This window comes from Urocitellus parryii, chromosome 15 (genome assembly GCF_045843805.1).
Source record: "Urocitellus parryii isolate mUroPar1 chromosome 15, mUroPar1.hap1, whole genome shotgun sequence".
Lineage (NCBI taxonomy): Eukaryota > Metazoa > Chordata > Mammalia > Rodentia > Sciuridae > Urocitellus > Urocitellus parryii.
The window spans coordinates 43464816-43478000 of NC_135545.1; positions in this window are offsets into that span (position 1 = coordinate 43464816).

Sequence of the window (13185 nt, forward strand, 5' to 3'; positions counted from 1 at the left end):
TACCCAAAAACAAAAACATGAATGTTTCTAAGTAGCTTTATTCATAATAGCCCCAAAACTGGAAATATCCCCAAACCCCTTAGGTACTAAATGGATAAACAATTACACAATTTTTGGTATGTTCACAAAATGGAATACTCTATTAAGCCAGAAAGAATAAACTATCACTACAGATATGATATGGAGGCATCTCCAAAGCATTTTGCTAAGTGGAAGAAACCGTGGGCCTATATACTGTGTGGTTTCATTCATATGACGGTCCAGAAAAGAAAAATCTATGGAGACAGAGAAAGGTTCAGAGGAGCCAGGGCCTAGGGATGGGTGGTATAGTTGTCTCTAAGGGCACAGGGAGTTTGGATATGAAACAAATATTCTGCATTTTGATAATAGGAGTGCACAGATAACTGCCATGTGTCCATCAAAACTTGACAAGCTGTATGCCAAAAAGTGTGGTGTATGCCAGTGACTTGGGAGGCTGAGGCAGGAAGATTGCAAGTTTGAGACAAACCTTGGCAATATAAGGAGGCCCTAGGACTTAGCAAAACCCTGTCTCAAAATAAAACATTAAAAAAGGGCTGGGGTGGCTCAGTAGCAACCCTGGGTTCAATCCCAAGTACCAAAAAAAAAAAAAAAAGAGAGAGAGAAAAGAAACCTAAGACTTTGGCTATACCCATTCAAAAAGTATAGTTCCTGGGTCTACAAATGTACTTACTCCATGGTAGAGTACTCAGCACCAGGAAATAGATATAAGGAGGAGGGCAGGAAATAGATATAAGGGACTAGGGATATAGCTCATTTGGTAGAGTGTTTGCATCCCATGCACAAAGCCCTGGGTTCAATCCCCAGCAGCACACACACACACATACACACACACACACACACACAGAAGGTATAGTTCCCTAGGCCTGGGATTGCTTAACCGGTAGTTAGGTGCCTGTATCTGCCTTGCTAAGAGAATCCAAGAGTGAAGTTAGATTAGAGGAAAGCAAAGACAGATCCCTGATGACATCACTAGACTACCTGGAGTCATCTATGCGGGAAGTTCATCTCTCTCTGGACTTTTTGGTACTTAAGCCCCAAATTACACCCCTCCTTTCTTTCTGTGTAGGCACTTGTGTTTCTTGACATTTATAACCCAAAGCAATGAATCCACAATGCCAACATACAGAGAGGAGAGAACATTGGACCAGGAGTTTTAAGACTTGGATTTGAATAGAGATTTAACTATGCAGTAGGTCTTGAAACTGCTCTGTATTTCAGCCGCTTCAGCTGCGTAAAGGGAACGGTGTTGCTCCCTGTAATGGTGTTGTGCTGGGAAATCAAATAGCATATGGGAAAGTAATTCGTAATCTGTACCATGCTTTGCAAATTCTAAGGCTCCATACATAGAAGGGCAACTTTTGTTGCACATGTCCAATAGAAATGGTGAACTAGAAGTGAATTTACCCCACTTATTCCATTTACCCCATGTCTATTTCACTGTGTGACAACTGACAGATGTTTTAACCTCTCTGAGCCTAGGTTCTTGCTTTGAAAAAATTGATCCTTTGGGGTCCCTCTGGGGGGATTTGCAGTCTCAGTCAAGTGACTCTCTTGCAATAGGGATGGAGTGTAGCTCAGTGGTAGAATATGTGCTGAGCCTATGTGAAGTCCTGGGTTTCATTCCTACACCAAAAATAAATAAAATGAAATCCTGCAATGGCTCCCTATTGATTTCAGGACACAGTGCAAGCTACTGACTCTGATAACAGAGTTCCCACCCCTGCTTGGTCTTTACCTGCCTCTTATGCATGATCTCTTCTCCAGCTAGACTGAATGCTCCTCCCCTCTGGGCTTTTTGCCCAAGTGGTGACCTTTGCCAGGAACCTTTGGTTAAACTCAGTTTCTTTCTTTCTTTCTTTCTTTCTTTCTTTCTTTCTTTCTTTCTTTCTTTCTTTCTTTCTTTCTTTCTTTCTTTCATTCATTCTTTCTTTTCTTTCCTTCCTTCCTTCCTTCCTTCCTTCCTTCCTTCCTTCCTTCCTTCCTTCCTTCCTTCCTTCTTTCTTTCTTTCTTTCGACTGGGGATTGAACCCAGGGGCACTTAACTGAACCACATCCCCAGCCTTTTTTTTATATTTTATTTGGAAACAATGTCTCACCAAGTTGCTGAGGCTGGCATTGAACTGGTGATTCTCCTACCTCAGTCTCCTACCTGACTCCCTTGTGCCTCCCCATCATATCTCCTGGTTAATCACAAATCACTCATCACCAGGTCTAGTCCTCAACCAGAATCACTGATATGGCTATCCTACTTGCTAGAATATTCTATTAAATCTTTCCATATCAGTTGGTAAGCAGCTGCTTCCTGGAGTCCCTCAAGGTCTCCCCACAGCCCCTGCTTCTCCCACAGCCCCCACCTCCCCACTATCCAGCAACCAAAAGGGTAAAGCCAGACACTGCCAGGGGCCTGGGACCCTGTCCTGATGCTCATGGTTGGTGTTCATTCTGTCTGGACTGGTGCCTGGGCTCTACCAGCTGTTAAACATTGTTAATATCATTCTTGATAATTGCCATGGAATGCAAATCCCTGGGTTGTAAATCCCTTGCCTGCTTATTCAACCAGATCATAAACTCCTTGAGGGCAGGGTGGTGCCTCCCTCAGCAACTAAGCACCTGGTATGTGCTAGGTGTCCAGTGAGCATTCACTGAGTCAATGAAAATGTAAGTGAATAAGTGGTTGTGGTCTTTAAGTTAGAGAGACTCTGGAAAATAATGGGCCCCTCATCCTCAAGTTAGACTGGAGTTTTCTAGGCCTACATTGGAAACCTTGCCCTTTGCCCAGGCTTAATTGTCCACGCTTTATTTTCTCATTCTGGAAGGAAGCTCCTGCCACCTGCCTCAGCTTGGCTCCAGCCTGGCCCCAGCCAGGCCAGCTCCACCCTCCTCTCCTATAAAACCTGGGAAGTTTTAGTCATAGTCCTTCCACTCACACAGGCATAAGGTGAGCACACATGGTCAACTGATGGTCAACCAGTGGATGCTTTCTGGCTCTAATGTTGTCCCCATTTACCTGGGATCTACAGCATGGGAACCCTTGGTTTTAGCCAAATGGGTTCAGTTGGTCTCACTAGCCCTCGGTTGCTTGGGTTCTTTGCAGACAGCAGGGAGGATGGTATCTTTCAGGATGGATTTCTGTGTTGTTGGTGCTCAACATAGTATGTGGCCCAAGGTAGATTTGCCCTAGCTCTGTCACTTAGTGCCTGTGGAAAATCAGGTCACCTCTCAGTTTCCTCAAGTGGAAACAGAATAATGTCTTTCTCTTAGAGGTATAGGCATCAATACAAAGTTAAAGTGCTTGGAGCATAATGCCTAACACATAATGAGTATTATAGAAATGACAGCCATTATTATTTTTATTGTTGTTATTTCAATTGTTTATGTTCACAGAAGAAAGGTTTCTAGGTTTTTCAGTCGGTAAAGCAAATGAAAGACAGTTGATGTTATAAGACTGAAAAAGTCACCCCTCTACTTAGTCTGAGGCTGTCTTTGAACCTGTGATCCTTCTGCCTCAGCCTCATGAACCTGGGATTACAGGTGTACACCATTGCTGGGTGAGAATTACAAATTTGAGGCCAGCCTCAACAATTTAGCAAGACCTTATCTGGAATAAAAAATAAAAGGGATGGGAGTGTAACTCAGTGATAGAGCAACCCTGGACTCAATCCCCAACACTGCAAAAAAATGACAAAAACAAAAAATAAATAAGGAAAAAAAAAAAAACCAACACAAAACAAAATCTAAAAAACATTGACAACTACAACAAAACCCAGGTCTGCTGTGATATGATTCACACGCCATACAATCTACCCAGGTGAAGTTGTCAGTTCAGTGTTTTGCAGTATATTCACAAGGTTGTGTACATTTAGAATATGTTCCCCGAAGCTACAAGAAGCCCAGTTTCCATCCTACCCTCACCCTTCACAGCCCCTGGCAACCATTAATCTGCTTTCTCTCTGTAGATTTGCCTATTCCAGATATTTCAGCAAAAAAGAATTGTGAATCTGGTACTGTGGCACACACCTGCAATCCCAGAGATTCAGGAGGCTGAGGCAGGATTGCAAATTCAAGACTAGAAAAGGAGGGAGTGTGTACTCCGGGTTCAATTCCCAGTCCCCAAAATAATAATATTAACATTTTAATTATTAAAAAATGAAAGTGGATCGCCAAGCGCGGTGGCACACGCCTGTAATCCCAGCGGCTCAGGAGGCTGAGACAGGAGGATCGCGAGTTCAAAGCCAGCCTCAGCAATGGCGAGGTGCTAAGCAACTCAGTAAAATACTGTCTCTAAATAAAATACAAAATAGGACTGGGGATGTGGCTCAGTGGCCAAGTGCCCCCTGAGTTCAACCCCTAGTACCAAAATAAATAAATAAATGTGGAGAGTTGTCTCCAGTTTTCTCATTCTTTTATTCTTATTATTTAATGGTGTGTGCAGGGGTTGGGTTGGGGCGGTGGCCTTGGAATGGAACCCAGGACCTTGATCCTGTTAGGCAAGTGCTCTACCACGGAGAAACAACCTAACTCTCAGGGGGGAGGGGCTGAACTTGGAAGGGACCGATTTCATTGGTTGCTAAGCCCGGAGAGGGCTGGCTTTTGGGAGGGCTTTAACTCTCCATCCTGAATGGACAGCATCTTTGTTGGCCAGATTTCCCTGAGTCTGAGAGAAGGGGTGGAACCTTCTTTGTTTGGAAGTGGGAGCAGAAAATCATAGGTTTTTGGGACCTTGACAGTTATTCTGCAGCCTTAATTTTTTTTGGGGGGGGCGGGGGGCTGTACGGGGGATTGAACCTAGGAGCACTCTACCACTGAACCACATTCCCAGGCTCCTTTTATTATTTTTCATTTTGCGACAGGGTCATCTCAGTAAGTTGCCAAGGCTGCCCTTGAACTTTGAATCTTCTTGCCTTATCCTCCGGGTTTGCTGGGATCACAAACCAGCGCCACTGTACCTAACTTTTTTTTTTTCTTTTAATTATAGGTGGACACAATGTCTTTATTGTATTTTTATGTGGTGCTGAGGACTGAACCCAGTGCCTCACAATGCTATCCGAGCGCTATACCTCTGAGCCAGCACCCCAGCCCCCAATTTTTTTTCCTTTTTTAATGGAATACGTGTCATCCTATGTAGAAGCCATGCTAACTAATCTAACTATCTTTCCACATATAGTAATATATAGTAATATGTGCTGCCAAAGCCAGCACTGTCATTGTTGAATAACTAAGTCCAAAGGTGAATCCCATGAGAGGGGATCTGCTGGCCCTGGAGCACAGCAGCAGTCTCTTCTCAAGGTCAGCTAGTTGGGTTGGAGGGGGCCTGCTGTCCAAGGGCTTGGCTCAGGGGAAAACCCTGACCCCTGAGCAATGTGCAATATGGAACCCTTTAGTTAATGTTTATTTCGCACTTCCTGTTTGCTCTGCTTACTTAGGCGTCTCACCTAATTCTTCAAACTATTCAAGGGGATAGATGCTATAATTATTCTCATTGGGAAGGTGAGGAGATTAGGAGTCCAGAGAGAGTTTAAATGACTCATTTAAAGGCTTATAATTAGCAGACACAAAAGCAGGATTCAACCCAGGCATTTAGGCACCAAGTCTGTACTGGGAACACCTTTGCCACACTAGTCTTGGAGCTGCACTGCCAGTGTCAAGCCTGTATCTACTGTCAAACGGACTATCTCTCTCTCCCAGGCTCAGCTACCTGCTCTGGAAAGTGAGGATAAAACCAAGCTGGGGGACTGAGTGGTCAGACCCAGGGCCTGCCCCTCCTCAGTGTCCCTCCCTCATCTCACTGTACTGGAAACTCCATCCTGGCAGGATAAGAAGCAGCTCAGGTTTTTGCCTGCCTCTTTCTCTAGACTGCTCTAGAGTCTAGAGTTGCAGGCCAATCTAACAGATTTTTCTTTGTTTGTGATGGTAGGATTGAACCCAGGACCTTGCATATTCTAGGCAAGCACTCTCCCCCACTGATCTATAAGCCCAGCCCACTACAGACTATTTCTTGCTAAATTAAGATTTGCCACTTAGTTCAAATGGCATCTGGAAATAAGAACCTGTCTCAATTTTAGCAGGATAGCATGGAGATTAAGAGGCTTTGGAGGCAAGTGGCCCACAGTTCATATTCCAGCTCTGACCATTTTTCTGTGTGTAATGGTTAATTTCAGCCATCTTCTTGGCTCAATTTAGGGATACCCATTTAGTTGATGCAGCTTTATTTCTGAATATGTATGTGAAGGTGTTTCCAGAAGATAGAAATGTAGGTGGGCACTATCAATTGGCCCATGGTTTCAGAGTCTATGCAAATACCAAGACTCATCAAATTATATATTTAAATATATGTAGTCAGTTATACTTTAAAAAAAGAAATAGGGAAATGCTGGGCATGGTGGCACACACCTGTAATCCTAGCTACTTAGGAGGCTGAACCAGGAGGATCACAAGCTCAAAGCCAGCCTCAGCAATTTAGCAAGACCTTACCTCAAAATAAAAAATTTAAAAAATGACTGGGGATGTGGCTCAGTGGTTGAGCGCCCTAGATTCAATCTCTGATACCAAAAAGAAAAGAAAAAAAAAAAGAAATGGAGAAATTTACAAAGAAATTGAAGGAATATAACAAACAAATGTAAACCATGGATGAGAGGAGGAAAGCTGAATTCATATTTTCTCTCCTTCTCTCCCCAGGAGCCAGGATGTTCAGAACTCCTACCTTCAGACTCTGGAATTAGTATTAGTGGGCCACTCACTCCCACCCCATTATCTCAGGCCTTTGGACTTGAACTGAGCCACACTACCAATTTTTCTGTTTTTCCAGCTTGCAGATGGCAAAGTGTAAAGGTCTGCAGTCTCCGTATCACCTGTACCTTTCTCCTTTCTCTCCACATACAGTGTGTATCTCATTGGCTTCTGTTCTCTGGAAAATGCTAACCTTTCTCAAATCTCTTTATCGCTCTGTAAACCTCTGCTTCCAAATCTTTAAAATAGATATCTTGATAATAAGGGACTTGTATGAGGAATGGTGACATAAATGTATATAGAGTATGGTGAACTCCAGTAAATAGTACCTATCATTTTTATTACATACTATAATGCAGTTACTGGCAATCAGCATAATGCCCGACACACAATTGGCATTCAGTAAATATTTAATAAATAAACGAATGAATGTTTACTTGTCTGCATTCCCCACAACCTTCTGAACTCCTTAAGGGCAGGGACCATATTTTGTTTATTTCTCTGTCTCCTGTGTTGAGCATGTACCTGGCACATGGGAGTGCTTAATAAATGCTTATGTTTGCTCTAATGAGATAATGGATCTAGAGAGCCATCATCTCTGGGGCTACAAACCACAAGGTGATAGAGAACTTGATAATGGAGGAATCAGATGATACCAATTGAATTAAGCATCTTAAAAGAGAGCCAACTGGACAATTTCTTGCATCTTGATATTATGCTGTGGGAAATGCCCAGCATCATTGATGAAATATTTTTTGCCTAAAAAGAATGGATCTGAATCAAATCATTTCTCTGTACAAGTAGTTTATGCTGAATACGGGAGAAAAGAACACACCGAATGACATCTCAAGAATGCATTGAACAAACTACAAAATGCAGAGTATTCTATGCTAAATGACTTCTTTCTTTTTTTCTTTCTTAATTTTTTTTTTTTTTTTTTTTTTGGTGATGATACCAGAAATTGGATCCATAAGTGTTCATCACTGAGATACATCTCCAGCTCTTTTTATTTTTCATTTTGAGACAGGGTCTTGATAAGGGACTCAGTTTGCTCTGGAACTTATGATCCTCCTGTCCAAGTTGTTGGAATCACAGATATATACCACCGCCATTGTGCCCTATTTTATTATGGGTTTTTGTTTTTGTTGTTGTTGTGGTGGTACCAGAGATTAAACTCAGGGGCACTTGACCCCTGAGCCACATCTCCAGGCCTTTTATATATTTTATTTAGAGACAGGTCTCACTGACTTGCTTAGTGTCTTGCCTTTGTTGAGGCTGGCTTTGAACTTGCAATCCTCCTGTCTCAGCTTCCTGAGCCACTGGGATTACAGGCAGGTGCCATCAGGCCCAGCTTGTTTTATTTATTCATTTATTTATTTAAAATAGAGAGTTTCTTTGCTGACCAGGCTGTCCAACTCCTGGTCTCAAGAAACCCTCTGGAGGCTGAGATTGTAGCTCAGGGGTAGAGCAACTTGCCTAGTGCATGTGAAGCACTGGGTTTGATCCTCAGCACCATATAAAAAATAAATATATGCCACATTTTTAAAATCTAGTCATCTATTGAAGGACACCTAGGTTGGTTCCATAGTTTAGCTATTGTGAATTGAGCTGTGTTGAGGGCCACAGCCAAGTCCAGTCGGATGACGCACAGCATTTTTGCCAGAACTGAGTTGGTTGAGAGGTGAGAGAGGTGACACCAGCAAGCCATTGAGATGATGATGGTTATGTTAAGCTGTGTATTCAATTGTATATTAGATCCCTGCTGTCCAGCCTGCTACTTTGGAGTTCTCGCACTACTTTGGAGTTTGGGGATTCCTGGGGAGTTCGAATTGGTTGGGGAAGTGCCTGAGGAGGGATTTCCGGTTGGTGTGTGGTGTGTTCCGGGAGAAGGCCACGTGCGTGGTGTTCACAGGAGTGCAGAGAATAAAGGAGTTCCTGTTTTGAACCTACAAGGCTGTGTGGGGGCTTGGTTATTTTGCACCCAGCCAGACTGCGGGAGAGCTGCTATAAACAAAAGAGGTGAAAGACCTCTACAATGAAATCTACAGAACACTAAAGAAAGAAATTGAAGAAAAGCTCAGAAGATGGAAAGATCTCCTATGCTCCTGGATAGCAGAATTAATATTGTCAAAATAGCCATACTACCAAAAATGTTATACAGATTTAATGCAATCCGTATTAAAATCCCAATGACTTTGTTCATAGAAATAGAGAAAGAAATCATTATTTATTTGGAAAAATAAGAGACCCAGAATAGCTAAAGCAATCCTTAGCAAGAAAAATGAAGCAGGAGGCATCATAATACCAGGCTTTAAACTATACTACAGACTTATAGTAATAAAAACAGCAAGTTATTGGCACCAAAATAGACTTGTAGACCAATGGTACAGAATAGAGGACATAGAGACAAACCCATATAAATACAGTTATGTCATACTAGACAAAGTTACCAAAAACATTCAATAGAGAAAAGATAGCCTATTCAACAAATGGTACTGGCAAAACTGGAAATCCATATGTAGCAAAATGAAATTAAACCTCTATCTCTCACCCTGCACAAAGTGGATCAAAGACTTAGGCACTAGGGCTGGGGTTGTGGCTCAGTGGTAGAGTGCTTGCCTAGCATGCGTGACTCACTGAGTTCGATTCTCAACACCACATACAAATAAATAAAATAAACGTTCATCAACAACCAAAAATATTTTAAAAAATAAAAAATAAAATAAAAAAGACTTAGGTAGGCACTAAAACAGAGATCCCGCGCCCAATAGAAGAAAAAATAGGCCCAAATCTTCACCACTTTGGCCTAGGATCTGATTTCCTTAACAAGATTCCTAAAGCACAAGAAGTAATATCAAAAATCAATAAATGAGATGAATTCAAATTAAAAAGCTCTTTCTTAGCAAAAGAAACAATCAGTAATGTGAGGAGAGAACCTACAGATTGGAAGAAAATCTTTACCACATGCATTTCCAATACAGCATTAATGTCTAGGATATATAAAGAACTCAAAAAACTTAACACCAAAAAACCAAATAATCCAATCAACAAATGGGCTAAGGAACTGAACAGACACTTCACAGAAGAAGAAATATAATCGATCAATAAATATATGAAAAAGTGTTCAACATCTCTAGCAATTAGAGAAATGCTAATCAAAACTACTCTAAGATTTCATTTCACTCCTGTCAGAATTGCAATCATTAAGAATACAAGAAATTGGGCTGGGGATGTGGCTCAAGCGGTAGCACGCTCGCCTGGCGTGTGTGCGGCCCGGGTTCGATCCTCAGCACCACATACAAATGAAGATGTTGTGTCCGCCGAGAACTAAGAAAAAATAAATAAATGTTAAAATTCTCTCTCTCTGTCCCCCTCTCTCTCACTCTCTCTTTAAAAAAAAAAAAAAAAAGAATACAGGAAAGAATAAATTGGTGAGAAATTATGGCATTTTCCAGTAAATGGATAGAGTTCGAGAATATCATGCTAAGCGAAATAAGCCAATCTCAAAAAACCAAAGGCCAAATGCTTTCTCTAATATGCAGATGCTAATTCACAATAAGGTGGCAGGGCACTAGAGAAGAATTACTTAGATTAGGTAAAGGGAAGTTACCTTAGATTAGGTAGAAGGAGGGGAGGGGATGTGGGGATAGGAAAGATAGTAGAATGAAACAGATATTATTACTTTATCTATGTATGTGACTACATGACCAATATGATTTTGCAACATGTACACTCAGAAAAATGAGAAATTACATCCCATCTATGTATGATATATCAAAGTGTATAAATGCATTATGCATTTTACTGTCATGTATAACTAATTAAAACAAATAAAAAATTAATTTTAAAACTTAACCTATAAAATAAATACATACATAAATAAACTAATAAATAAATTAAAGGTATTATGTCCATATAACTAAAAAAGAAAAGAAAACCACTGGCCTCAGCCTCCTGAGTGTTGTCTGGATGACACACCAGGATGAACCATTGTCTGGTTGTTGTTGTTTTTGTAACTGCAAATCTAGAATTATGTCAAAATAAAAACAAACAAAATGAATACATTCATTTTTTTTTTTATTTTAGTTTTTGGCGGACACAACATCTTTGTTGTATGTGGTGCTGAGGATCGAACCTGGGCCGCACACATGACAGGTGAGCGCCCTACCACTTGAGCCACATCCCCAGCTCAATGAACACATTCATTATTTGAATTGTTAATGGTCTCACAATATATGTAAATGCTAAAACTCATCTTGTATATTTTATTTAAAGAGACTTTTTTCTTTTTTCTTTTTTTTAATTTTTATTAGTTATTGATGGACCTTTATTCATTTATTTATTTATATGTGGTACTGAGAATTGAAACCAGTGCCTCATATGTGCTAGGCAAGCACACTACCACTGAGCCACAACCCTAGCTGCCCCCTCCCTTTTTTTTTTTGTACTGGGGATTTAGTCCAGGGGCACTTTACTACTGAGTTATATCCCCAACCCTTTTTATTTTTTATTTTGAGACAGGGTCTCACTAAGTTGCTGGGGGTCTTGCTAAGTTGCCCCAAATGGACTCAAACTTGCGATCCTAGTCACTGGAATTATAGGGGTGCACCATTGCTCCTGGTCCTCTTGAATATTTTAAATATAGGTAGTAAATTATATCTGAAAAAAATTGAACAAGGGTTTCTGGCACTGTGGTGCAGGACTCTAAACCCAGGGACTCAGGAGCAAGTTCTGGAGTAGATTCAGCAACTGAGTGAGGCTCTAAGCAACTTAGAGACCCTATATCAAAATAAAAAATAAAAAAACACTAGGGATGGGCTGGGGTTGTGGCTCAGTGGCAGAGCACTTGCCTAGCACATGCAAGGTGCTGGGTTCCATCCTTAGCACCACATAAAAATAAATATATAAAATAAAGGAATTGTGTCAAACTACAACTAAAATAAAATAAAATAAAATAAAAGGACTGGGGATATGGTTCTGTAGTTAAGTGCCTCTGGGTTCAATCCCTGGTACCAGGAAAAAAAAAAAGTCAACACAGTATCATATGTCTATAATCGCAGCTACTCTTCAGGCTGAGAGGCAGGAAGATTGCAATTTCAAGGCCAACCTGGAGAATATAGTGATATTGTTTCAGCTGGGGAGACTGAGGCAGAAAGATTATGAGTTCAAAGCCAGCCTCAGCAATTTAGTGAGGCCCTAAGCAACTCAGGGAGACACTGTCTCTAAATAAAATACAAAAAAGGGATGGGGATGTGGCTCAGTGATTCAGTGCCCCTGGATTCAGTCCCCAGTACCAAAAAAAAAAAAAAAAAAGGAGGGGGGCTGGGGAAATATCAGAGCCTGAGGCAGGAGGCTCATGAGTTGGAGGTCAGCCTCAGAAATTTAGTGAGAACTTGTCTCAAAACAAAACAACAACAACAAAAACAGTCTAGGGATGTGACTCAGTGGTTAAGCGCCCCCTAGGTTGAGTTCCTTGTACCAAAAAATTAAAACATGTCTTGATCATAGATGCAGAATGCAATACTTACAGCAGAAGTGACATGTTTTCTCAATTTGTTTTAAACTCTTCTGTAAAAACAAAAATAAAAATGCTGGGGTAGAAAGAAGACACAAGGCCTGGGGGTGTGGCTCTGCGGTGGTGTCACATGCAGGGCCCTGGGTTTGATCCTCAGCACCACATAAAAATAAATAAAATAAAGGTATTGTGTCCAACTACTTCTGAAAAATAAATATTTACCCAAGAAGAAGAAGAGGAGGAGGAGGAGGAGGAGGAGAAAGAGAAGGAGGAGGAGGAAAAAGAAAGATGAAACAAGATTTGGTACAAAGTTTATATATTGTGAACTTCTTAAAAGTACAAAAGGGGTTGAGGATATAGTTCAGTTGATAAAGTGCTTGTCTCAGGTTGGGGATGTGGCTCAAGCTGTAGCGCGCTCGCCTGGCATGCGTGCGGCCTGGGTTCGATCCTCAGCACCACATACAAACAAAGATGTTGTGTCCACTGAAAACTAAAAAATAAATATTAAAAAAATTCTCTCAAAAAAAAAAATAAATAAAGTGCTTGCCTCACTTGCACAAGGCCCTGGGTTCAATCCTCAGCAGTACAAAAAAAATTGGGAGTTGGGTGATAGATACATGAGGTTTCATTATACAGTTGGCCCTACATCTGACAATTCGATCAACAGTTTGAAAAAATATATATATATTTTTAAGTTGCATCTGACTATGGGAAGTTTTCCCTGCCTGTAGTCCCAGCTACTAAGGCTTCAAGGCCCCTCTGGGCCTATTTTTTAAATTTAAAAAAAAAATGTTTTTTGCAGTGCTGGTATCCAAAATCAGGACCTTGCATGTGCTAGGCAAGCAGTCTACCACTGAGCTACATTCCCAACCCCTATTTTTTTTTTTTTTTTTTTTGCTTTT